We start from the raw sequence: 27,204 nt of genomic DNA, 5'->3' as shown, positions 1-27,204 counted from the left end.
TCTATGCATTTGCTTCAAACAGGATTCTCACTTGCTGGACTTGGAGCATCAATTGTATAATTCAATACAAAAATTATCCTGTAAAAGATTATTTCTGTGAAGCATAAGATGAGAAAAAAAGGGTGTTACCTTAACAGCTGTAAAATTTAGCACTTTGTCTTTCTTTGTGGCTACACAAAGCCAAACATCCAGATGCAAAGTGATCATTTCAGACGATCAGCAGGGAGCCTTCAAACCCTAGGAGTTTGGTGGCTGATAAACAAAGCGGCCTGATTGAGTAGGCTATTCTCTTTGCATCTGGATATTTTGACACTACCCAGACATAGCCTTTATCATAACATCACCAAATATAAATGTGAGGTATTTGGTCCAATGATTGGAGGTGGGCAAAATGTGCAAAATTATTCTCATTCACTGTGATTCCTCAACATTGCTCATCCCAATTGCTTAGAACGTTTGAATCATTAAAAAACAAACAAACAAAAAACCCAAAACCAAATTGAAGCATACTTACATATTTGAAAAAAAATTACCTTAATAAATGAAAACAATGCTCCTACAATATCTTTGTGAAAAGCAAATTTCTTATAATTTTACTAAAACCCATCTTAAAAAAATTAGGTATCATATTTTGTTGGGGAAATCTAGTTCTACTGTTAGGAAACTGAAAGAATTCCCTTGTTCTTATTTATTCCTACTCCTAAGTTTTGTTTATTGGCACTTAGGCACAGCCTGAATAAAGTATATCGTATTTACAATCATAATGGATTTTAAACACACTCTTAGCCAAAACTTTCAACAGTGAAAAATGCAATTTAAAAAACAAATCAGCTTTGTCAAAAGACTGTTCTCTTTCCCCAGTGCAACCTCTTAGCAGTGTTATCAGGGCTTTCTGCTTAGCCTTGCAGCAGAAAAAGGAGGACCAGACTTGGGTTACAGAGAGGGACACAAGGACACCAGGATTAACAAAGCAGATTTATCAAATAATATTTTCCGATGTCAAAATTTGAGTTTTATAATATTTAATGGAATTATATTCTGCCAACAATTTGGGGGCATCTTCCATAAGAAGCTTCTCTTTTTTATTTTGTTTAGCCAGATGAACGCTCAAGAGAGGCAGCTTTTATTGTCTCTCTAGCCAGTGATGTACCTAGATGCTGGTCAAAGAGGACTTTAGCTTCCAGTAATCTTAACCCTTTTATGAGTGCAAATTGATCACTTAACATTTTTTGAAAAGTCCATTTGGTATCTGACCTGTTAACCTTCATATGACGCCATGACATCTTAAAATCAGAGAAACTATTAGAAAAATTATGTCTTAAATATGGACCTTTGTATGTTTCACACATTCTCTTCTCCAGTAGTTATTACCTAATAACTTTTGACACTGGTGATTAAACATAAAGTTTTACATTTTATGATTCTCTTTCAAACACACAATTGCTAACATATATATCAAAGCAAAAATTAAGCATTCTTAAAGAGTCTGTAATTATATTTATACATTAAAATGTCAAGTGGGTAAAATGAATAACTTCAAACAATATTTTAATCTAATTATTTTAAAACAAAACAATTAATCAGTATTTTATCATCACTCCTAAATAATTTCATTTTTAAAAGAACCAGAAAGGGACACTCACATCTTTTTAAAAAATTAATTTGAGAGGTGAATAAGATTAGGAAAATTCAGTTAATTATTTGAGATTTTCATAATAGCATCATATTTTTCTGATTAGAGGGTAACCTCTAATCCTTTAAAACTTGATTACTAAAACATTTATTATGCCATCATTTATTCTTGAATCTTCAGTATGTGAGGCCCCTTCTAGGTTTTAAGTCACTGTTAAAGATTTCATTATTCAAAAGACAAAAACTCCACTTCGGATAGTTGCATATGCTCGTAGACTATGCTCAGCTCAGATTAGGAGTCCTTGGAGCAAAGTTTATCTTCTAGACATCCCAGCTGTCCCTTTCTGTGCTTTCCCCCTACTTGGGAATAAGTAATATCTATAGGTTTTGAGTGTCCTCATGATATCTCTCTACTCTATAAGTAAATTGCTCCTGTGAATGGCTAGCATTAAAAAGTTAACCATATACCCCTGGGCAAGCTAAAGAAGTTCTTTGCAGCTAAAGATGTGCCAGCATCAACATCGTCAGTAAGTCTGGGTAATTCCTTTATTCAATAAACAACTGTACAACTCTAATATCCTTGGTAGAGAAGCTAAAAAAAAAAAAAAGATGAACAAAATATTTTTCTGTATTTGAAGGATCTTTCAATCTAGTTATATTAATTAAACATAAAAATAACTTCGGTATTTCAACCTTTTTAACCAAGTCTTTTTGCCTTATGGGTAGCTTGTAAACTACTCCTATAGGATCATGATCTCATAGTAACCTGTGATTATCATTACCAATGCCCTTAAAATACTTTATGTGTCTGTTGACTGTAATTGTGGAGTCCTTGAGGCCAGTGACTATCTTTTTTTCTAAATATCTAATGGGTCTCAGTAGGTTTTCAGGGCTTGTGTGTTTTTAAATAAATGGTTATATAAATATATCAATTAGTTATTCAAACACTTTCTGGATGCTATCCATAGGAGGCAGGAATTGAAGTTGTCCACTGCCAAAAGAAAAGAGAAAGCAAAAGAAACAGACAAGAGAAATATCTGTATAAAAGGGACAGAAAGAAGAGGAGAAATGTGTAATTGATGAAAATGGTCAAGAGGCCCACATTAGCCTAACAGACACTGAATTGTTTTTATACAACTTGAAATACCTGCTTATAAAACTGATTTTGAAAAAAATGCTTGCCCTATTACTAAGGAGCCTTGAAAACATTCCTAAGAAAAAGTAAATCCCAAAATATGTGATGATATAATGAGTGGCGATGAGAGACTATAATCATTCAAGTCAAATGAATAAGAAAATTTGAAGATCTCAGAGCTTAGCATTATACATAAAAGGCTAATTCATCAGAAGTACTTGCAGAGAAAGACATAATACATGATATGACTAATATGTGGACTCTAAAAAAGCAAAACTTGTAAAAAATGGAGAATAGAATGATTGTTACCAGAGCCTGGAATGTGGGGAGATGTGGTTTAAGGGAACAAACTTGTGACTAGTAGATTAGTAAGTTATAGAGATCTAATGCAAGGTGTCATGATTATAGGCAATAATACTGTCCTATAGACTTCAAAGTTGCTGAGAGTAGATCTAAATGTTCATACCACAAAAAAATAATAATTATGTGACATGATAGAGTAGTTAACTAACATTATAATGGTAATCATATTGTAATATGTAGACATATCAAATCTACAAGTGTATACCTTAAACTTATGCAATGTTATATGCTAAGTATACCTCAATTAAAAAAGATTTTGCCTTATATTTGGAAAATTATTAAAGAAAATGTACTATTATTGGCCAGACTCTAAGGATGTTTTGCAGCTTATTCCTGATTCTAGTAATTGAGAGAAATTTGGTTTCCAAGTAATAAAACTTGATGGTATTACTTAATTATACCATGATTAGAAATTAAAAACAAGTACTTGATATTTTAGAACCATTCTTCTTTTAGATAATACTTAATTTTCTGCTGTTTTAAAATCCATTAATTATTTTCAGCTGTAGGGAAAAAATTCTTATTTTGCTCAGTTGTAGTATCTCATGAGGCACAATTTGCCTAACTATAAGTATTTATGTTTCTTTATATTCCCTAAGTATACTGCCAATGTATTTGGGGACATATTGCTCTTGGGATTATTATTTTAAAAATTAATCTCTGATAACTCTTTAGGGTTTGGTTGAGAGGATCTTGAAAGATGATATTTATGACTATTTATTAAATCCTATACATTTTATGTATCATCTAATTTAATTTGCATTATAGATCTTCAAGTTTAATTTTTTTTTAAAGATTTATTTATTTATTTACACAAGCACTGGGTACAGTCAGAAGCGCGGGAGGGTGAGAGAATTCACCAGAGCCAGAGCAGGGAGCAGAACAGACAGACTGATGAAGTACACTGCTGAGTGGAGCAGCGGGCACAGCAGTATGTAGGACACTATGTGCACCATGTAGGACACTCGCTGGTGGCTAGGGATTGAACTGGTGCTGCAGAGGTTGTGGGCAGCTTCGCAACCCAGCGCTCAACTGCTGCGCCACCGGGGAGGCCCTTCAAGTTTAATTTTTATTGTTATCTCTGTGCTATAATTTAGGAAACTGAGGCTTAGAGATTAAATCACTGAAAAGGGAGGTCACCCATAGCTCTTCAGTTGTAAATCCTAAATTTAAACTCAACATCAAATTTCACATTCTTAACCACAAGATATACTGATTCCCTTAGCATTTTGAAAGTTGTTTCAGTCTAATTAGTTACAGTACAAATGTCCATCAGTTTATTTGAAGCATAATGAATTATAAATACTTATTAGAAGAGTTATAAAAGCATAGAGAACAAATGTGTATGCTTATTGAAATCGAAGCTCAGTCTTGGTATCCTTTGAAATGATTTTATGTGCTGCTGTGCAACCACCCTGGGTTAGGTAGTTTCATTGTCAATTCTCGCAGAGGAAAAAAGAAATTTTGGAGACTTCAGTGGATTTTGCAGACCTTTAATGCTGAAAAAGAGGACTGTATACAAAAGCAGGCAGAGAGAGACTGAAACTCTGCCACTCTGAGAGAGGCAGATCAGCAACTCAACTTCTACCCCCCTTTAACCTGTTAAGTGCCCAATAGCCACACAACTAATACAGTGTTGGGCATTGCAAATGCAAAGCCCATCTGTTGTTTGTTGGGTATTCAAAAGCTGGAAAACATAGCATTTCAAGGTTATGTGCTGCCTTGTTGTGTGGATGGCGAAAAATAGTCTGATTTTAACTCATTTTCCTTACACATGTTTTTCTGGAAATGAGTATTGATTAACAAAAGAAGTGGTATTATTGCAACAACTAGTATTAATATTTTCAATTACTGCTGCTGACAATCATCAATTTTGGTTGTGCTTCATCATCCTCAGGTAATTTTATAAATGACCAGTTAGTTGAATTTTCAAATTTTATTTATTTAAATCCTTGAGGGTTGGTAGAAATTAATCCCTGTGTTTTATAAGGAATCAGAACTGATAGTGTTAGGAGAGTGGATGTTCGTGGGTCTGGGTGTGTAAGCCAGTTGAAGAATAACAGCCACCACAGCAAACTCGAGAGCAAGCGTGGATTTACTGAAGCAAGAGGAAAGAACTCCTGACAGCAGGAAGGGGGTGGGGGGGGTGTCCAAGGGAGGATGCCCATTTTCTCCAGCCCTGTCCATGATTATATATCGGCAGACTTCCTGTTGCCCAATGTGCCAGACTATTGATTAGGCACTAGGTGTTCGGGAAGTTTCATGGTGGTTGTTTTTCTGTTCCCTAATTATCCTGTAACCAGATCTTACTCTAGGTGGTGGCAGGCTCAGCAACATTTCAGTAAAATATTTTCCTGAGAAATTTAGAAAACCTAAATAAGGGACCAGAAAAAAGACTAATTGCAATAAAGTAAAAATCAAAATCAACAAGCAACTATAGACCAGAGACACACTACAGTGGGAGGCGGGGGGAGGAGAAGAGGGGCTAGGGTCAGAAAAAGGGGGTGGGAATTGTATGGGGAATATAACCAAAATGAAAATGCATACATTATGCAATAATGAAAAATCATGTAATAACTATATAAAATAAAATAATTCATTAAAAAAAAAAAGAAAGGATGAAACCCTGCCATTTGCATCAAGTTGGATAGACCTAGAGCAAATTTGGCTAAAGAAAAAAAGAAAAGAAAAAAATTCCTGGGAGCTGTTTTGTTTCTTCTGTTCCTATATTGTTTAAAATCACTGTCCCTGTCTCAGCCTTTCCTATTTCCCAAATCCTTCTTGGTCTCAGTTCCTCTCAGTAGCTCTCCTTTTCTTTTTTTTTTTTTCTGCCTTTGATGTTTTATTTTTTTATTATGTTTTTTAATAAATTTTATTTTTATATTCCCCATACAATTGCAACCCCCTTATTTTGACCCCAATCCCTCCCCTCCCGCCCTCTACCCCCCATAGAGTGTCTCTGGTTCATATTTTTTTGTTGATTTTGATTTTCACTTTCTTATAGTTATTCATTTTCCTGGTCCCTTATTTAAGTTTTCTAGATTCCTGCTATGAGTGAGACCATCCGGTATTTTTCTTTTTCTTTCTGGCTTATTTCGCTGAGCATGATCCCTTCCAGCGCCATCCATGTTGCTGCAAATTGCATGTGTTTATCTTTTTTGAATGCTGAGGAATATTCCATGGTATATATGTACCATATCTTCTTGATCCAGTCATCTATTTTTGGGCATTTGGGTTGTTTCCAAAGCTTAGCTATTGTAAATAGTGCTGCTATAAACATAGGGGTGCAGTTGCTCTTTGGAATTGATGTTTCTGTGTCCTTTGGGTAAATACCTAGGAGTGGAATTGCTGGATCATATGGAAGCTCTATGTGTAGTAGGTCAAGAAATCTCCACACAGCTCTCCATAGTGGTTGGACCAGTTGGCACTCCCACCAACAGTGCAGAAGAGTTCCTTTTTCTCCACACCCTCGCCAACATTTGTTGTTGCTAGTTTTTTTAATATGTGCCATTCTCACTGGTGTGAGATGGTATCTCATGATAGTTTTGATTTGCATTTCCCTGATTACAAGTGATGTTGAACATTTTTTCATATGCCTGTTGGCCATTTGCATTTCTTCTTCAGAGAAGTTTCTTTTTAGCTCTTCTGACCATTTTTGGACTGGATTATTTTCTTTGTTGTTATTGAGTTTCATCAGCTCTTTGCAGATTTTTGTGATCAGTCCTTTATCATTAGCGTTGTGGGCAAAAATGTTCTCCCAGTTGGTGGGGTTTCTCTTTGTTTTTGTTATTGTCTCTTTTGCTGTGCAGAAGCTCTTTAATTTGATGTAGTCCCAGCTGTTTATCTTTGCCTTCACTATCACTGCTTTGGGTGATGTGTCTGTAAAGATGTCTTTGATGTGCATATCATGTAGTGTTTCGCCTACATTTCCTTCTATATATTTTATGGTTTCAGGTCTTATGTCTAGTTCTTTAATCCATTTTGTGTTGATTTTTGTGTATGGTATGAGGTAGTGGTCAAGCTTCATTCTTTTGCATGTAGCGACCCAGTTTTCCCAGCACCATTTATTGAACAAACTTTCTTTGCTCCAATGCATAGTCTTTGCTCCTTTGTCAAAGATTAGTTGACCATAAATCTGTGGGTTTATTTCTGGATTTTCTATTCGATTCCATTGGTCTGTATGTCTGTTCTTGTTCCAATACCATGCAGTTTTGATGATCATGGCTTTGTAGTATAGTTTGAAATCTGGGAGTGTGATGCCTCCATTCCCTTTTTTTTTTTCAGGAGACAGTAGCTCTCCTTTACTATCCCTCTTGCCTGCTTCTGTGCCTCTCCCCTCCTTCACTTCCTATAGCAGAGACTACTACCTGCCTATCTCATACCAACTCTTGCTTTTCCATTTAGTGAGCTCACTTCTATCCAGCTAAAATACCAAATTTTCATCTCTCTTCCCCTGTATTTAAGATTTGATCAATGTTATATAGTTATGCTGTGTTAGGTATTCTAGAAATCACTTTAGACAAGAGATAATTTGATCATTTTGTCTTACTCCTTTCTATGCTTGGATGACTGGGGACCAAGCTGTCACGTTTTGTCAAGAGAACAGAGTCTATGCATATACATAGTGAATCAAGGGTTCACAGAGTTTCTGGATTAAATTTTTAAGTGCCTTTCCCACATACTGAAGTTTGAGAATAGCTGATCCATTCTTAAGTTTTCCTGGTTTCCAGAGGGGAATGAGTTAGACACACAGCATTGTGACAAAACAGAAGTTCTAGTGAAATTATACTCAGACCATAATGAAACCATAGAGCTTTCATTCCTGTCAATTTATATTTTCACTTAATATGCTCTGTGTGACCAAAGGCTATACAATAGAGTCTTTATTAAACTACAAAATGAGCAAGTGCAATGGAGTTTTAACTTTTATTTTGTAATATATTAAATAACAATATAAACAAAATGTTGGCCATCTTGGAACCTGGAAATAGGGGAAATATATACTTACAGAGCAAGTATTGGAATATATGAACATAAGTATATCTAATTTTAAATTGTGTATAGGAAAAACAAAGGCCAGAAACTACTAAGAAGAAAATAAATGAATAATTCATGTCAAAATGAGAATTATTGGTACCATTTATTAAAGACACTTATGATAGATTAGCAATTACACATTGAAATGCTTCTGAATGTTTAGATTTAAATTTGGAAATATGTAACTAAAAGATATATTGAATAAAATATATCAGTGTCTAATTGCTAGAGAGAATAAAATGTATCTCAGTTCCCTGTTTGATGTTGGCAAAGTGTAAAATGATTTTGCAATTTATATAGATAATTCTATTTTTACATTTTCTATTGTAAGTTGAGATTTTCATAGAAAATTATGAATTAGTTTAGAAAATAAGTTAGGTAGCAGGGAAGGGAGAAAGTAAGAAAGGCCAGGCAGTGAGAGAAAAGAAAAAGGGGATGAACATAGAATGTCTTTCTTAAAAGAGATAAAAGAGAGAAATGAGAAAAAGTAAAGGGAGATAAAGAGTAACGTCGTGTATATCCTGTATAAGGACATGTAACCGGTTTCATCATTTCTAACAGATTACCATTTGATTCACATATTTTTAAGTTTCTTTCTTTCACCTTTAGACCCGAAAACACAGATGGCAAGGACATTTTTACATATAATTTGATCATCCAGCAAATATTTATAGATTTAATGTTAAAGAAGAAAGAACTGAAGTCCATACCAGATGCTAATAAATGTAGATGGAAAGGAAGTATGGAGAATGAAAGACTATGTCTGCAAAAATAAACATAAGATTTTTCTCCATTGTTATCATTACTGGAGTCATATTTGTTATCTTACTAATGCTTTCAGTACTTATTGATTTACTCAACTTGTAATTACACTAACATTGACCTGCATTTTTCTTTCCTGCATAAATGTTAAATTTATTTAAAAACTGGTGTGACTCTGATGCTTAAATATAATGCAGTGGACATATTGAAGTCCTACTGTGTGCAAGGGTCATTATTGGCACTGAGCATACAAAGAGCCCATTTGTATCCTCAATTCTTAATTTTACAAAGCTTTCAGACCATTTTGGAGATAAATCATATTTTTGACAAAACGATAAAAAGCAAAGAGAATCTCATAAGTAAATGAACATTTGCTATTGTGGGAGTGGTCAAGGAAAAGTGAGATCATTTATTATCTAGCAGAATTAAAAGAAAATAAAAACAACTTATGAATTAGGTGTCATTCAAATTGTGTGACCTTCTCCACGTTGCCCATGCACAGTAAGTTCAGTTTGCTTTCAGCAATATTGAAAAGGTAACAGCACCTACTTTATAGGACTGATGTTAAAAATTAAATAAAATATAAGGTATAGAGTAGTACCTGTACATAATAAACACTGTATAATAAATTTTAGTTACTAACATTTTATATATTTTTTCTTATTAAGCTTGAATAAATAGTCTAGCAAGCCTCAAGCTACCTTTATTTTTTGGAGGTAACTAGTACAATAATAAAGAAATGATAAATGTGATTTTAAACACACACACACACACACATGCAACCATTAGCCATACGAATTCCATATTTGAAGGTAAACTTGAGGATTTTGATGGATGTAAGATCTAAGGCTGATTGCTCTCTTCCTATCCCATCATAGGTCCTATGATTGAAAAACGGACAAAAGTAGGAAGGTAGAGATGCTTAGGAAACCTTTTAGGTGGAAGAAGCATAAGGAGTGGGGTTATGATGTAAAAAAGGCAGAACGTGGGGAATAAAGACTTTTTTTATCTGAGTATATATTTGAGGAGGCAAGACAGATATGAGGGAGGTAATGAAGTGGTTGACCTTAAAATATTCAAAGCAGTAGGGAGCAAGGGATTGGTTTCCTTAAGCCTGTGTGTGTGTGTGCGTGTGTGTGTGTTTATGGTGTTCATATAATTGAAGTTGTATTTTAAAGATTTATTTATTTATTTATACAAGCACTGGGTACAGTCAGAAGTGTGGAAGGGTGAGAGAATTCACCAGAGCCAGAGCGAGGAACAGAACAGGCAGAGTGACGAAGTATACTGCTGAGGGGAGCAGCGGGCGGCAGGAGAGGTCTGCACATCATGTGGGACCCTCGCCATAGGCCGGGGATCAAACCGGTGCTGCAGAGGCTGCGGGCCTCTGCACTCAGCACTGCAACCCAGCGCTCAACCACTACGCCACCTGGGAGGCCCTGAAGTTGTATTTTAAAGAGATGATTTTACAATTGTATAGACCTGATAGAGACAGGTGGCAGAGATACTCTTAGAGCATTGAGTAAGGAGACAGAACTGACACTGGCAAGGAAACGGGAGGAAGTTATCAAAGAACAGCTTGTATAAATTTATGACGTTGTTTCCTGCCTCACATTGGTTTCAGCAGGTAGCCGTACCTATCTTCTCATAGTATAAAGCCATCAGAGAGAAAAACAAAATAAAACAGAAAGCAACAGAGCCCATTCAGCAGTTCTCTTTCCTAGATATAAAGTCATCTTCACTCACATGATCTTTCCCAGTCTCCACCTTTCAAAGGCAGAAACATTTTCTTTTTTCTTTCTCTTTTATATATGAGTGATCCTTCTAGTTTGCATCCATTCGTCCACACAGAAACCATAAAAATATATTTCTATGGAAAAGCCTCCACTCTCTTCTGGATCTCTTTTGCTTTCATCAATCCACAGAGAACATCTTAAATTTCTCACCTTCTACCGTGTCTGTGACCTGTCCTTCCATTACTTATTGTTCCCTCAGACTTTAAGTTCTCATTTATGATTTCTACCATTCTGACCCATTCCCATCTACTGTTGCTGAGTTTTTAAAATGTCTGGCCTACCAAGGGATCATTACTTGATTTTAATTTCTTTTCATCCTACACATCATATCCATGTCTATGGATTCAGTTTCAATATGTGTTTAAGATTCACAAATACAGCCTCTCCAGTGGCACAGCGGTTGAGCACTGAGCTGTGAAGCTGCCCGCAGCCTCTGCAGCACTGGTTTGATCCCCGGCCACTGGCAAGGGTCCCATATGGCGTGCAGACCTCTTCTGCTGCAACCTCTGCTCCCCTCAGCAGTGTACTTCATCAGTCTGCCTGTTCTGCTCCCCACTCTGGCTCTGGAGAATTCTCTCACCCTCCTGCGCTCTGACTGTACCCAGTGCTTGTATAAATAAATAAATAAATCTTTAAAAAAATTCACAAATATCTGACCCAGGGTGGCATAGTCAACAGATTGTTGAGGATAAGTATGTGCCACAAAGTAGAACTCATTGTCTTCTCAACCACCTTAATCTTATATCTTATGTATCAGATTGGCAATACAACTATTTTAATCATCCAAAATACAACTGTGAGAGAAATTTGAGATATCTCTCTTTTGCATCTTATGTCTCTATTCAGGTTCTAATTCTTCGACTGCATGAGTTGGGATTCTTACCAATTTATTGGAAGCCTACTAAAAATTCACAGACTAAGGCAGCTTTGGAAAACTAGGAAAGAAGAACTGGAGTAATAATGATTCTCTAAGTATACATCACAGATTAAAGAGGTATGCAAGTTCTGTGACATCACTCCCCTAACAAGATATTGAGACCAATCCCCTAATTCCATGTAGGAAGTGACATCATGGAAAGGACCTGAGAATAGAAGGAGAGGAACCAGACTGAACACAGCCTTCTTCTCATCCTCAACAAGATAGCAGGCATGGAAAGGAATTGTTCTTCCTTTAATGTGAGGGCTGAGGATTCCTGGCACAGAAGACATTGGCTCTGTCCAAACTAAGCTACAAAATCATGAGATATGATAAAGTAATGGTTTCCTACCACTTTTAAAGAAGTTTATCATGCAGCATGAGGTAGCCAGAACCACAAATATGTCTCTGAAATGAAGCAACTACAACAAAGTTCTTCCAATTATATATATATATATATATATATATATAGAGAGAGAGAGAGAGAGAGAGAGAGAGAATCAAAGTCCAAAGAGATGGCTTCTAGTAGCTCAAGTGTAATTCCTATGCCTTCTCTCTGTCTACAGGTAGTGAGTGGTAACCTACCATCTACTCAGGCAACAAACAGTTTGGGAGAAATACTTTACCCAAAGGGAAGTTGGAGTGGTGTTTGAAATGGGGAGTGAATGCCAAGAAATACTCTCAAGTGACAAATATCCACAAAACATAAGTTCTACCTATAAATGATTTTCGGCTTAATTTTTGGCTTAATCTTATGTCATCAACTTAGTTAAATCTTTTTATGCACTCATATTTACACTATAGTATTAGCATCCTAATTGAACTCTAATTCCAAATTTTCCTTAATTAATTTTTAAACTTTCATAAATATCTTTTAATAAATAATGTGATCTGGAATAACTGTGTTAAAATACAAAAGAATGAAGTTGGACACTTACCACACACCATGCAGAAAATTAACACAAAACTAGTAATAGACCTAAACAGAAGTAGTAAATAAAACTAAAACTCTCTAAAACTCTTACCTAGAAAAATGGGAGAGGGCCTCCCCGGTGGCGCAGTGGTTGAGCGCTGGGTTGCTAAGAAGCTGCCAGCAGCCTTTTCAGTGCCAGTTCGATCCCCGGCCGCCGGGCGAGGGTCCCACATGGCACGCAGACCTCTCCTGCCGCCCGCTGCTCCCCTCAGCAGTGTACTTCGTAGGTCTGCCTGTTCTGCTCTCCGCTCTGGCTCTGGTGAATTCTCTAACCCTCCTGCGCTTCTGACTGTACCCAGTGCTTGTATAATTAAATAAATAAATAAATCTTTAATTCAAAAAGAAAAACGGGAGAAATTTTATTGTGTTCTTGGATGTGGTAATTATTTCTTGAATACAACTCCAAAAAGCACAAGTCACATAAAAAATATGCATAAGTAGGGCATCATCAAATTTGTGATTTTGTGTATCACAGGACACTATCAAGAAAATGCAAAGATGACCCATGTAATGACAGTGTTTGCAAATCACCTAACTGATGAAAGACCTTGTATCCAGACCATATAAAGAACTCTTATAATTGAATACATTAAAATAAAATAGGCCAACTAAGAAACTGGTAAAGGATTTGAATTTACATTTTCTCAATGAAATGCACAGTCTACATAGCTTGAAAAGAAGTTCAAAATAAGTAGTCATCAAGAAAATGCAAATAAAAATCTCAGTGAAATACATTTTCTTTTTTCTTTTTTAAGATTTATTTATTCATGCATACAAGAACCTGGGTATAGGCCAGATGCGCGTGAGGGTGAGAGAATTTACCAGAGACAGAGCGGGGAACAGGGCAGACTGACTTAAATACACTGCTGTGGGGAGCAGCGGGCGAGCCAGGAGAGGTCTGCTGCACTATGTGGGGTTCTTCCAGGCCAGGGGATTGAACCAGCGCTGCAGAGGCTGCGGACAGCTTCACAGTGCTGCGCTCAACCGCCTGCACCACCAGGGGAGGCTCAGTGAAATACATTTTCATACCTTCTACCATGATAAAATATAAAATATGGTCAGGAACAAGCAAGTCTCAGCAAGCATGGAGAAAAATTAAAACTCTTATATACCGCTGATCAGAATGTAAAATGGTGTTTTTGTTTTGGAAAGTAGTTTGGTACTTCTTTAAATTACTAAACATACACAGGACTTAGCAATTCCATTCCTAGGTATAAATGAAAAAGCAATGAAGACATATGTTCATATAAAAACTTGTATATGAAGGTTCATTGCAGCATTTTTCATTATTGCCAAAACCTGGAAATATCTAAATGTCCATCGACTAGTGAATAGAGTGCAAAATACAATATAACCCATACAAGACATATTATTCAGTAGTAAGAAGACTGAAGTACTACATGTTACAACATGACTGCACCTTGAAAACATTATACTACGTGTAAAAAGCCAATCAAAACAGAATACTTATTATTTTATTCCATTTATATAATATATCCAAACTAGACAAATCTGTAGAGACAGCACATAGATTAGTGGCTGTCAGGGGCTATGCAATAGGGAGTGACTATAAATGATTATGGGGTTGCTTTCTTGAATGATGAAAATGTTTAAAAAATAAATTGTGGAGATGGTTGCACGACATTGTGAATATATTAAAAAACACTAAATTGCATACTTTAAATCAGTATGTTTTATGATATGTTAAATATATCTCAATAAGATTGTTCAAAAAAAAAAAACACAGCTAAATCATAGTGAAATTGCAGTTACTTAAAAGCCTTTAATAATTTCCCATTATTTGTAGCCAATCATACTTCTCTGGCTGGAGCATGTGCACTTGTCCACAGGATAAAATCTAAACTGCATTAGCGTGGTTTGGAATGTCTTTAGTTTTATTTCCCTGCCTTTACTTCCTTTCTCTATCCTTGCCAGGTATAGAGACGAAAGCCTTTGTTTTAGCTGTGCACAACTAGTTGTACAAGGCTCTACATGGCTCTACCTGGCTTCGCTGCCTTTTGCTTTCTGCCACTCTTGTGTAATCCAACTCATCTCTCATATCATATCAAACTCTTGGTCATCCTTTAAGACTTGTTTTGCATACCGCCTCTTCTAGTGTATTAGTTACACTTGTTTACTGTTTACAAAAGATGATTGAGGGCCTCCCCATTTGTGCAAGGGGTTAAAACACAACCTATGAAGCTCTCTGCAGCCACTGCAGTGAGAGTTTGACCCCAGGCCAGGGAGCTTCCCACATGGTGCAGCAGACCTCTCCTGACTCCCCTGCTGTTCCCCTCAGCAGTGTATTTCAGATTTCAGTGAAGCTGCCTGCTCTGTTCCCCACTCTGTATCTGGTGAATCTTCTTATACCAGACACCTCTTGCCTGTACCCCAGTTCTTGTATGTATAAATAAAATAAATCTTTAAAAAAATGATTGAATAGATTAGGTGGTCAATGATTATTTTTTGGAAGCACATGGAGTAATCAGAAGATGATTGAATGTATTGAATTTTCAAGCCACAAAGAAAAGAATAATTCAAGGATTGCACCACAAGAAAAAGTAGATATCTTCTTAGAATGAATTAGTTCTGTTTGGGACTCCGTAAGACTCAGTTCAAGATTCAAGAGTCAAAGAAAGTAAATTATCTGGCTGCCTTAGGTTGGGTAACATACTCACGTCTCAAACAAGGGCTGGTAGAATGCTTGATTGAAAGTCCTTCCAAGGCCTCCCCGGTGGCGCAGCGGTTGAGCGCTGGGTTGCAAAGCTGCCCGCAGCCTCTGCAGTGCCGCTTCCATCCCTGGCTGCTCCCCGGCCACTGGAGGAGGGTCCCACATGGCGCGCAGACCTCTCCTGCCCCCGGCTGCTCCCCTCAGCAGTGTACTTCGGTCCTTCTGCCTGTTCTGTTCCCCGCTCTGGCTCTGGTGAATTCTCTCGCCCTCCCGCGCTTCTGACTGTACCCAGTGCTTGTATAAATAAAATAAAATAAAAATAAATCTTTAAAAAAAAAAAAAAGAATCCTTCCAAACTTCATACAGTGGCACAGGGTGATGGTTCCATATGTCCTTTCACATTTCCAAACCTCCTGGAAGTTAGATGAGACAATGTAGCTAATTTGAACCAATGAGATGTGAGAGCAAGTGATGCTTCTAAGCTATCATGACTAAGCTAGCACAAGATGTTCAAATTGTATCTTCCATTTGTTCTTGACAGTGTAGCTAATGGTGGTAGAACCTTGGTCTCCGAATATTTGTGGGACAGTAAATCTCTATTCTTTTATTTTATTTTTTTTAATATTTATTTTATTTATTTATACAAGGACTGGGTACAGTCAGAAGCGCAGGAGGGTGAGAGAATTCACCAGAATCAGAGCGGAGAGCAGAACAGGCAGAATGACGAAGTACACTGCTGAGGGGAGCAGCGGGTGGCAGGAGAAGTCTGTGCGCCATGTGGGATACTCTTCCAGCGGCCGGGGATCGAACCGGGGCTGCAGAGGCTGATGGCAGCTTCGCAACCCAGCGCTCAACTGCTGCGCCACTGGGGAGGCCCTCTCTCTATTCTTTTAAGACATGTAGCATGAGCAAGAAACAAATTTTTAGGTTGCTTTTAATTAGCCTATCTGGATTAAAATATTCCTCAAACTAAAATTGAAGCAATGTTAAAATAAAAGGAAGAGGGCAAGAATGGATGGTGAGAAAACAAAACCAGGAGCTCCCTACTAAATCGAGTGAGACTTTCTGAACTTCCTGGACAGATTAATAGTTCCCACTGTGCTTTCATAGCACCCCTGAACCAGCAAGTATTAAATAGCTGCCATTATTTAATTATGTTTTTTTTTTCTTTGACTATCTGCTGAGCGTGATATCCAAGAGACAATGAGCAAATATTTAATGAAAGAATGAATAAATGAGCAAAAAGAGAAAAAGGTAAAAGAACAAAGCTGGGGTTAGGTGGCCAGCTCTCTTATATAAAGCAGTACCATGACTTTCTCCTATAGTTTTTCTTTTGTGTATATTCTTATTTTGTTTTAATCTTTGGTAAATAATAGATGCTCCAGTGCAATATGGCTAAGGTGCAGTTTGTTAGTCTCCCTGGTTTTCAAAAGTGGTTTTAATCTGTTCACCATCTAAAATATTTTCATTTTATTGCCACCTTTTTTTAATATAGGAAATTTACACAAGTGATTGGAGTCCTAGCTTTTTGGGAAAACATTGGAATAACTTACAACAACGTAGCCCTATTTCCTTTTGGAAGCAAGTAGCTTGATCTCAATTATTATTGTTTTCCACATCCAAAAAAATTCTTTCTTATTGCATAGTGTCCACCCAGCCTGCTTTGCTTATTCATTTACCTGTTACCTTCCAGACTCGTGTGGGTGTATTTGTTTTTAGCATCGCTGTAAATTATTTAAGAAACAAAAGTATGTCTACAAGGGATTTCTTTAGACACTAGCACTATGAAGGCTATGTTACTCTGAGAGTTCCCCTTTGAGTTGAGAATTGATCTCTGCCTCCCCATATCATGAATAGAGTGCTAAAGTTTTTAAAACCATCCAGGTACAGCATTTGTTACCTATTATGCTATAATGGTCATTGTCTACTAAGGGTGCAGGTGATTAACTTTTACTTGGTGATTTCTTCAATTTTAGGGCAACAGTTTTGATTTGGTCTTGATGTAGTTTAAATGCATTGTATGAACTTCCTTTTTTCTGAAAGAGTATAATTTGGCTCATAAATTGCAGATGGTGAAATCATGCTAAATGAATATCCTCATTGCTCAGAAAATTAATTCTTTTGAGAGAACCATTCACTTAAAATGGAGTGAATATTTAACTTTATATATTAAGAGATTTGAATGAAGTATCAATGCCTTCATTTTCATATACTGCCTCCCTAAATAATTTCATAGTTCATTTCCCTTTTATTGAAGTTAGGGATATTTGAGCCTTACATATAAGTTCTTATTGCCAAACATTTTTCTTTCATTAATTCTCTCTATTTTTTTCTTTTGGGTGTGGTGTTTCTGGGTCCCCTGCATTTTCTGTCTGGTCAAAGTGGTCATAATCAACATGGATAACTCTGACAATTGACCTGTGGCTGTACAGGGTAATGGCTAAAGGCAGGTGCCTAGAGAGATACTGGCTGAGATTTAAATCCAGGAGTCTCCATCTTCTACTTGTGCCCTTGGGCAATCTGCTAAACTTCTCTGAATGAACCTCAGTTTTAACATGTGTAAAATGGAAATGACAGGTTGATCAAAGAATTAATCAGCTTATCTAGGTATCTAGATCTATTATCTACCAATCATCTGTCTTTTGTCTATCTGTCTAAATAATGCTTAACCATTATTATTAAGATAACAGTTATCACAAATTCTACATGCTGCTTCCAATTTCAATTTGCTGAGGAAAGTGACCTTGCATATATTTAAATCTCCCAACTCAGAGCTCTTGCACAACCAATACCCAGAAAGTAAATATTTTTAGTCATATCTTCTATATTGCAATGACTGCTTTTTTAGCACAGAACCAACCACAGACAATAAGGAAACAAATAGATGTGGCCATGCTCCAATGCAAACTTACATATATACCAGGAACAAGTCTGATTTGGGTTATAGTTTGAACTAAAAACTTGAACTAAGGACTTTATAAACAAAATAAGCCTTTAAGGACAGGCTTGTGTCTCCCCATTACACCTCTCACTCTCAGTATAGTTCTGATCTATTTGAGATATTCAGCAAAAATGTATTATTCATTTAGAATGTATTTTCAGCATAGCACAACTCAGTCATATATATATATATATATATATATATATATATATATATATATATAAATCCACTCTGATACCTGGAACATTTTTCTCCCATGGCATATTTGTATTGACATTTACTATTTTTGGGGTGATGGTTTTACTTCTCAAATATATTCTCCCTACTACATTTTCTGCATGCTTCATTAGTTAAAAATAATATAACTTTTAATTCAAGTCTCTTAAAATTGCTTGTTATGCTTTCAATTCTAAAGACTGAAAAATAAATGAATATTATTTATTAACTTTAAAAAAGGAACAGCAGACCACTAACTTATGTACCAACTAACTACTGCTGACTGATACTTGTTGTCTATAGTTTTTTAATAACAAGAATTTGATGACATGACATATATTGCTACTCCAGGGGTTGGAATGACGTAACTGACTGATGTCAGTCATGGACAAGTGAGGAAAGTACTGATAGTAACATTCATACTATATATCTGTCACCCTTAATCCAAATTGTAGGAAACATTGTATCGACCTACTTACCTCCCTATCATCTAACATTAAATAAATTAATTCTGTATGTTTTTATTTTAGATACCAACTGGAGTCATCTGAATGGTACAATAATGGTGATTTTATTTTTCTTTTTGATTTTGGCTTCTATGGTTTTCCAAATATTTTACAATGGACATGTCACTTTTGGGATTTTGGCTTCTAGTAATATGGTGGACTGGATATTCAGAAGGGACTGGTCCAATAAAATCCAGATCCTAAAAATGTACACTAGTTTTTTTTTTTTTAAAGATTTATGTATGCATACAAGAGCTGGGGTGTAGGCCAGAGGTGTGAGGGGTGAGGAGATTCACCAGAGACAGAGTGGGGAGCAGCACAGGCGGATTGACTGAAATACACTGCTGAGGCGAGTAGCAGGCAAGACAGAAGAGGTCTGTTGCGCTATGTGGGTCAGCAACCTGGCTGGGGATCGAACTTATGCTTCAGTAGCTGTGGATTGCTTCATAGTGCTGACTCTTACCCCTTGCGCCACCGGGGAGGCCCATACTAGTATAATTTTAATGCATTTCTAGACTTTTAGGAAAGTGAGGAAAATTAATTAATTAAACCATTTTCTCTCATTGGGGTTAGAGAAGTTCTAGAAGTAAATGTTATTATCAGTGTTGGATCCATGATGCTAAACGTGGCTGCTCATGTGAACAGGGTTAAGCCACTGACTCCTGGGCCTCGCCGGTGGCACAGCAGGTTAAGTGCAGCGCTGTGAAGCTGTCCGCAGCCTCTGCAGTGCTGGTTCAATTTCCGGCTGGCCAGGGAGATTCCAACATGGTGAGGCAGACCTCTCCTGTCTTGCCCTCTGCTCCCCTCAGCAGTGTACTTCGGTCCTTCTGCCTGCTCTGCTCCCTGCTCTGTCTCTGGTGAATTCTCTCACCCTCCCATGCCTCTGGCCTGTACCCCAGTTCTTGCGTAAATAAATAAATCTTAAAAAAACCAAACCACTGAATCCTGCATTATACTGGAAACTTGAAATGTGCTAATATGATCCTATATTATGACTGCAAGTCCTCTCAAATATGGCAAATTCCAAATGTATACCATTTGTATTTCTGCAGGTCAAATTCAATAAAATTTGACCTAAATACAAGATGAAATGAGGCACAATTTATAAAATGCAGAGATGAAAACCCAGACAGCTGTGCTGAACTAGAAACCACCAAAGTCAAAAGAAGTCTTAAAAGGAGCTCTAGAGAAAGGACAGATCAAATCAACAGAAATTGGACTGACAGCAGAGGTTTTTGCAGCAAACAGTGGCAGCAAGAAGGTAAAATATATTCAGTTCTGAGGGGAAATCACTGTTAAACTGGAATTATGAACCCAGCAAAACTATCTTCTGAGAAAAAGGGTGAAATAAGAACAGATTTATCGTCTGGAGGAATTTGTTTTCAAGTTACATTTCTTCTTTATATAAAACTGGTAGCTTCATTTTAGCCTGGAATTTTCTTCACTGGAAGTTTTCATTTCCATATTCAATTTTTAAAATAAAAATAGGACTTTCAATTCTTCTTGTGTAACAACAAGATAGCTGTGTGTTTCAGGGAATTTTCAAATTTCATTTAACATTTCAAATTTATTAGTATATAATTTTTCATAATCTGTGACTAGGTTTTATCGCTTTTTTATTTCTTTTTTTTTTAAAGATTTATTTATTTATTTATAAAAGCATTGGGTACAGTCAGAGGCTCAGGAGGGTGAGAGAATTCACCAGAGCCAGAGCGGAGAGAACAGGCAGACTGACGAAGTACACCACTGAGGGGAGCAGCAGGCGTGGCAGGAGAGGTCTGCCATGCCATGTGGGACCCTCGCCCGGTGGCTGGGGATCGAACCAGCGCTGCAGAGGCTGCGGGCAGCTTCGCAACCCAGTGCTCAACCGCTGCGCCACCAGGGAGGCCCCTGCTTTTTTATTTCTGATGTTATTTGTCTTCTCTCTTTTTACTGTTTAGACTTCTCAACTACTATTTAGACTTGCTCAACCTGTATTTTATTTTTCACTTTTATTTATGTGAATTTAGGTACTCAAGCTTTGTTCTCTTCCACCGATTTTTTTTTTTTTGCTTTAAGTTGCTATTCTCCCTCTAATTTCTTAAGAGAGATGGCCATCTTTCTGCTGTTTGCACATATATTGTCTAACTCAGTAGTTATCTTTGTTTCTTTTCCTCAAAGTTTATTGAATTGCTAGTTGTTTACTTAACTATATAATTTGGGGAGCACAGCCTCACACCTGGATGTGTTCAAGGTCAATCCTTGGATGGGCATATTAGTATCACACAGGCACTCATTAGAAATGCAATTTCTTGAGTCTATTCAGATTTATTAAAATCAGAATTCTGGCAAAGAGGACCCAACAATGTGTATTTTAATGCAGTCATATTTAATAACAGAACAGCATTAATTAGTGTAAATGGTAGACAGTTGGGTTAAAACTAGGTTAAAAACTATACGTTCAGGTGAATAAGTTGTTTTTCTATCAGAGAAAAATATTACTACAGAAATATTTCTGAACTAAATCTAAGAACACCCCAATACCTCCAACACTCCCCCAAAGAGCCACACTTAACATAAAATTACTACTAAAGTAGAATGGCTAAATACAAAGATTTGTAAATCAGTCATGAGGTTTTCTAGAATTTTAATCTACTCTTGTATTTTGTACAGCAAAGAATCATCTTCCTAAATGATGAAAAATTTATTTTCCTCAAGACAATTAGGCGCTGTCTGTGGGTGTTTCTCAAAAATCTGTAGCCATTTAATCAAATTATTTAAAATAAATGTGACTGGGCCTCCCTGGTGGCGTGACGGGTTGCGCGCCTCACTGTGAAGCTGTCCGCAGCCTCTGCAGCGCTGGTTCAATGCCCAGCTGGCCAGGGAGATTCCCACATGGCACAGCAGACCTCTCCTGCCTCGCCCCACTGCTCCCCTCAGCAGTGTCTTCAGTCTGCCTGTCTGTTCTGCTCCCTGCTCTGTCTCTGGTGAATCCTTTCACCCTCCAGCGCCTCTGGCTTGTACCCCAGTTCTCGTATAAGTAAATAAATTTTAAAAAAGAAGCAAAAAATAAAAGTGGATGTCTTAAAAAAAATAAAATAAATGTGACTAAACAAACATTACAAAAGAAAAAAGTCACCATAAACATCACCTCTTTAGAGCTGGAATGTTACTCTTTGCATGGGTCAGTAGCTCCTGAAGTAACATATAAATTCACAAATATAAAGAAAAAAGCAAACATGCGAATCAGATTAGTATTGAACTTCACTTATTGGTATGGATCCTGCTCTATTTTCCAAAAAAGTATTCACGACCAGCAGCACCATATGTATTGCTACCTTGAATTTGAATCTTTGAGAAAAAAGCAATACGTTAGAATAGCAATCCCATGGCATAAAACATTTTGGTCATTTGAATTTTCAAAAAAAAAAAAATCATTGAGGGAAAATTATATTTGGTCTCTCAAAGTCCCAATAAAATCTACAGTAGAAAAAAAAAATGCAATTCACTTATTATCACTGTGATATTGTAGGGTAAATGGTTTTCAGGCTTTCTGCCCTCCCACCATTAGGATTGCCCTGCCTGATGGGGCACCTGCAGTTGTTACATTGTTGCAAACTATCTTATTTACTTCTGTGGGCCATGGGAGAGTACTGAGGTAGTCACCAAGAGAAGCACAAGCAGGAGAGGAGGCAGGAGAGGTAAGTGTGTTGAAGAAGCCAGAGAAGCCAGGAGTGAAGACCTGCTGGGGGCTTGGAGGCCTATCGGCCTCCTGATGCCCCTGGCACCCCTACCTGCTGTCTACCTGGTTGCTACTGTACATGTAAAAAAGCTCAATAAAAGCCTGAGAAACCCACTAAGGGCTCCAGGACTCCTCCTTTACTCAGTCTGCTGGGACTGAAAACCTAGAAAACCGCCTCAGTGGCTATCCTGCCACTACAGCTGTTCAGGGAAAAGTCCTTGTTTGTTTATAAACTTGTATGTTTATTATGAATGATTCTTATCAAGATCTTTTATCAGTATGCCTAAATTCACAACTTTTGAACTTATCAAGAAACCAAGGGAGTTTATACTTTCATAAAGAAAAAAAAATCCAATCAAAAATTTAAATATAATAAATAACATCTCAATTTTTAAACTAAAATAAATCTATAATCTATAAATTGTTCCTAGTTTGACTACAATTGTTGGGATTTGTCAACCAGTCCATAAATAGACTTTTGTTTTTCTTAAATAAGAAATGAAGATTGAGTCATATTTCCCCTTTGATTCATCTTTTTAAAAATCTTCCCTTGAGAAACGCAAATCAAAACCACATTGAGATACCACCTTACACCAGTAAGAATGGCACATACTAAAAAAAAAAAAAAAAAACTAGCAACAACAAATGTTAGCAAGGATGTGGTGAAAAATGAACTCTCCTGCATTGCTGGTGGGAGTGCAAACTGGTCCAGCCACTATGGAAAGCTGTGTGGAGTTTCCTCATTCTACTAAAAATGGAGCTACTGTACAACCCAGCAATCCCAATCCTAGGGATCTACCCAAAGGACACAAAAACATTGATTCACAAGACCACCTGTACTTCGATGTATATTGCAGCACTATTTACAATAGGTAAAACCTGGAAACAACCCAAATGCCCAAAAATAGATAACTGGATCAAGAAGATGTGGCATATATATGTAATGGAATATTACTCAGCAATCAAAAAGATAAACCCATGCCATTTGCAGCAACATGGATGGAGCTAGAAGGAATTATACTCAATGACATAAGTCAGAAGGAAAAGAAAAAATATCAGGTGGTTTCACTTAATAGCAGGAATATAGGGGAACCAAATAAGGCATCAGGGGAAAAAACAATAACAGTACAAAACACAACAAAGCAAAAACAGACAATTATAAATCCGAGACATCCTGCAGGGGAGGAGGAGGGAGAGGGATCAGAGGGAGGGAGGGATGAGCACAGGGGACCGAGGTGATGGTGCACAGGTGCATTGAGGAAGGAAATTCCATGGGGACTACACCTGAGGCGGGGTGGGGTGGGGGGTGCAAATATTGTTTAAAAATGAACAATGATGTAAAAAATAAAAATAATTAAAATTAAAAAAAAAAATCTTCCCTTGAGGACATGCCCAGAAACATGGCAAAGTAAACTCTGCCAGGAAAATATCTACACATAGAGAAAAAATTTTAAAATACTTACCACTGGAGGAGGCCTGATTATCCTGCATCATTAAACACAGGTGGTCAAAGCCAGCAGTATTAGCACTAGAGAAAGGGAGACAAAGTACATAGTCATTACTGCCCTCCATGCCAGAGTGGGTAAGGATCAGGCAGAGATGGGTCCAGATTTGGGGGGCACATGTCTCTAGAACTGCTGCACACTGGGTAGGGGGTCCAAGTTCTCCACCTTCTAAGGCTGGAGGCGGTGGTTGGATTTTTGAATCCCTGTAGATTTCACAGCATGGAGTGAAATTTGGAGGTTTCTTCCCAGGTCTGTCTCATTTTCCCAGTACTCTGTGGTTTGTAGATCTTCCTCTGGACTCAGGAGAAAACAGGGGTTGGTGGGAGGATGATCTTAACCTTTGCTTATACTATAACTAGCCCATTCTGGGGATAGCTCTCTCAGGGCTCAATTAGGATGCAACATATTATTTCATATTCACTGCGGAGGTCCCCCATTCCAGTCTGGATACAGGCCCTGTGTCTTTCCCAAGGATTTTCATCTGCCAGAATGACTGCCACTCTCCAAGGCTGCCTTCCTGTATCCCTGTTGCAAAATCTTGGTGAGTAACAGAGCACGCCCCTCAGAGAGAAAGATGCATGGGTTGACTCAATGATGGTGACAATGAACTGATGTGGTATACATGGAGCTATGGTTGTTTTTAAGTTACTTTAAGGACAATTCACTTGTAGATAGTCATTCCACCTAGTTTTGGTTCTTCTCATGCTAAGTGTTACTTAAAATCCTGTTGTGATCTGTGAATTAATTTTTCCAAGATGGATGGACAAATGCATTAACTATTGATTTGTTATTCAAAAGAACTTTTTAACTTGCAATTAAAAAAAATTAAATACAAGACTGTAGCATGTTACTAAACTTGCCAGGCTTATTTCTTTTTAAATCAAACACATTATTTGTAAATAAATAGAGATATGAGACAGGGAATAAAACCATTCATTTTTTTATAGTGGAAAGATGACTACATTTGGAATTAGAATAACTTCCTTCTATTTTTGAGCAAGTTCTTAAAACTTTCTGGCCCTTAGAATCCTTATCTGTAAAATTGGAATAAGGATATGAGAAAATACATGTGAAAAATGTCTTAGGAACTATAAATTGATATGAAAATAAAAGTTATTTTTGATATACTATGTTAAAGCTGTCTTGGTATTCATACGTTATTTTAAAAATACTATTTACTACATTATAATGCATAATCATTAATATATGACATTACTTTAAAAATTTCTAGCTATCTCTGAAGACTTTTTATCTCATTTATGTGGGTTTATTTTTTATACTAATCAAACAGTGATAGAATAATTTTTGCTTATTTGAATATATTTGAGTTAAAGGGAATTTAAGAAGAAAATATAACAAAGTCAAACCTTTTCCACTTTAATAAATAAATTCTTAAGAAGTACCTTAGCTTATCTTCACTCAATTTTTTTCAGTGCTAAAAATTGTTCAAAATATTCAATACCCAGGGATGAATATGACACAATTCCCATCATAGTTGATCTCACAGTGCAATACAAGTGACAAACATACAGTTATAATAACCACAGAAGTTACAAACACAGTTTAATAGCGAAAGGTCTACTTTTCCTTTACTCTATTGAAATGTAGGTAAAGAAACATTGATTCATTGATTTGCAAAATATTGTATTGCTACATGACTATTCCATGCAAGTTTCAACTTCTACAGTGAGTCTGTGCAGCAGCAAATGAACAAAGCATGATGACAATAGATTTAGAAAAGAGGTTTGGTTTGGGAAATTAACTAACATGCAGCCAATCTTACCTACCCATTCTTCAAAGGACATATGCCAACTATCTATATATGATGTATCCATACTTCCCTGAATATTCAGAATTTATAAAGAGTAAAATAAATTGAAATAGTTACCATAGGATATATAATAAAAATTTCAATTTTGGGTTGATGAAGATATAAAAGCCATATGTTTCCTCATCATTTTAAAAATATATTTTTTGATAACAAAATTCTTTCTAAATGAAAGAAACTAAATAGCTTTGGTATTTTATCTCAGTTTTGTTTTGCTAACAATTGGTAAAATAGTATTGACATCATGAGCTTGCTCTTTGCATATTAAATGAAAATGGTGATCTGATCACCTTATTTTGATATATATGCGAACAGGAATAGTTAGTGATAAAATGCCTTAATTCACTGAAGATATAAATGGTGAAAATAACATGTGTAAAAAATAATATGCTATGTGTGCAAAAATTACTCTGTATTTCTTGTGACATAAGCAGAGAAAAATGTTTTGATTTAAAAATCTGTCAGCTATCGTGTAATTTAATATGTAGTAACATATACTGCTAAAAGGTATATATTAACTTTAAAGGCCCAAACTCCAGTGATTAATATTATAGTGATGACAGAATGAGAGTGCCTAATTTTAATCCACTATTTATCTATGTGGGGTAATTTATAGATCACTCGACATGTTTTAATTGTAGACATAAAAAAAATCCTCTAATACCTCCTTACTTTCAAGATCCGACATTTGCAATTACAAATACACAGAAATACTAAATGTTGCCTTCATTGGACATGTATACAAATAGCTAATCATCCCATACACAGTTTATAAAAAGTCATCTATTAATATCATAACTGTTCCAAAGACCAAGAATCTCTTAATATTCTATTTGAATATCAAGCATTGAGTTAAAATGAGGGCAGAAACAAAAAAAAAAAAGTGGACAACACATTGATTTGCCTGCCAAATATAGTTTTACCATCATAAATCTCAGGCTGACAACTGCACAAAGCTTTCTTCATCCAAACACTGCCAAGTAAGGGTGCTTATTCACTGATTGGCTGATAGTTGCCATGACAACTGATGCCACAATTAGACAAGTACAATCCCACTTTCAAGCATGCAAACAATTCATTAATGTACCAGGACTTTGTTGATGATACATTATGAGGGAAATATTTAATACTATTCAGAGACTGATATATTTGCCTCTTACGTGGGGTAAAATAAATTATAAGAAGTGATGAACACAACCATT

The 27,204-nt window shown here is 36.5% G+C and overlaps 1 long non-coding RNA gene across 1 annotated transcript; it reads right to left on the bottom strand.

Moving 5' to 3' along the window:
- LOC129146526 (uncharacterized) lies at positions 1-26,968 on the bottom strand. The gene is made up of 3 exons (XR_008553388.1): positions 26,926-26,968; positions 24,133-24,197; positions 1-78 (listed from the first exon to the last, which is right to left on the bottom strand). It is a non-coding gene; the product is annotated as an uncharacterized LOC129146526 (long non-coding RNA).
- Positions 26,969-27,204: the final 236 nt, after the last annotated feature.

The sequence above is a fragment of the Talpa occidentalis genome, unplaced genomic scaffold (genome assembly GCF_014898055.3).
Source record: "Talpa occidentalis isolate TD23 unplaced genomic scaffold, MPIMG_talOcc4v2.1 talOcc4.10, whole genome shotgun sequence".
Taxonomy (NCBI): Eukaryota; Metazoa; Chordata; class Mammalia; order Eulipotyphla; family Talpidae; genus Talpa; species Talpa occidentalis.
This window is presented reverse-complemented; position numbering and strand designations above follow the sequence as displayed.